Source organism: Vombatus ursinus, unplaced genomic scaffold, assembly GCF_900497805.2.
Source record: "Vombatus ursinus unplaced genomic scaffold, bare-nosed wombat genome assembly UNPS02007408.1, whole genome shotgun sequence".
In the NCBI taxonomy this organism is placed as follows: Eukaryota; Metazoa; Chordata; class Mammalia; order Diprotodontia; family Vombatidae; genus Vombatus; species Vombatus ursinus.
The window spans coordinates 1,219,324-1,220,836 of NW_020947186.1; positions in this window are offsets into that span (position 1 = coordinate 1,219,324).

Consider the following 1,513-nt stretch of genomic DNA (forward strand, 5'->3'; position numbering starts at 1 on the left):
TAGATAGATAGATAGATAGATAGATAGATAGATAGATAGATAGATAGATAGATGGATGGATAGAGATATTATTTTCTCTCTTTCTCTCTCTGTCTCTGTCTCTCTATCTCTCTCTCTCTCGCTCGCTCTCTCGATAAGTGTATATGCACAGAGAAAATAGAAGGTAGCCTCAGAGGGAAAAGTGTCAGGAGCTGGGACGGGGGACCAGAAAAGGTCACTTGCAAATGGCCAGCCTTAATTTGAGTCCTGAGGGAAGCAAAGAGGAGGATATATAGGAGGTCAAACATTACAGAAAGTCACTGTTTTATATTGTCTGATATATAGTATGTTTTAAAATAAGTATTTGATGACTTAAAGGATGCTGATTAAATTAAGTCCAAATTATATTTTTAAAAAGAGATTATGGAATGCCTTAGGGTAAACTGAGGTTTAATACCTGTCATCTCTGGCCTTCCTAAAAAAATAAATATACGTAGCAATCAAGTCCTGTAGGTCAATGGGGAACATTGGACATTTTCCTCTTAGGCCATAGTATGATACCAGTTCAACAAGAGAGCAGTAGGTGCAATCATAATAGAAGGTAAATATCAGAGTGAGCAAACAAAAAAATGAATAACAAATGGGAGCCAAAACAGGCTGAGAAGATCAGGCATTTCCTTGGAGTTGGGTTTTGGGGTTGGAGGTTGGGAGGAGGAAGGTTAGGGTGTTGCTAAGTCAAAAATAGTTCCATCTCAGAGATATGAACCATTGCTCTTCTGGCTTCTTGCAGGAAGATCTTGGATTCCTAAGTGAGTTAGGGCTAAGCTGAGGGAAAATTCAGTTAAGTTGCTCAAGTCAATTCAGTTTGTCTAAAAGTTGCACTTTTAAACTGACTTTTTATTATTGTATCTTATTAATCTTTATAGCTCACTTATTTGAATCTAATTGACTCTTCCCCTTAGAACTGGCAGAGATGAGAATTTGGAGATAGTTCAATTGAATCTAACAGCTCTGGATAAAATAGAAATGATGCTTGCTAATTAATGCTAGAGTTCAAACCCTGTCTCTGCTACTAACCATCTGTGTGACTAGGCAAGCCACTTAAACTTTGAGCCTCAGTTTTCCTCATCTTTAAGGAAGGGGTCAGACTAAATGACCACTAAGGTCACTTTCAACCCTAAATCTTTTTTGATATGACCTTGGAGTCTAATGTACATCAGCCTAACAATTAGAAATAGGTCAGATTTCTCTTCAAGGCCAAGAGATGGATCAAGAAGAATCTATTTAGAAGAAAAAAGATAAGAAAAGAACATAAGGCTCGTGACAGCAAAAGCCACCTGAGGAGAGCCTTACCATTGAAAAATCAATTTAATGTTTTTAATTGAAAAAAATATTATATTATCGAAATTAATACTTTGGAGATTAGTTGGGGTTGGGCATGAGAAATGAGCATCAATAGCTTGTTCTCTGATCTATTTTAAAAGGAGCTAAAACTCTGCATACTCGTACATAAAGTTTTCATGGTGTTGATACT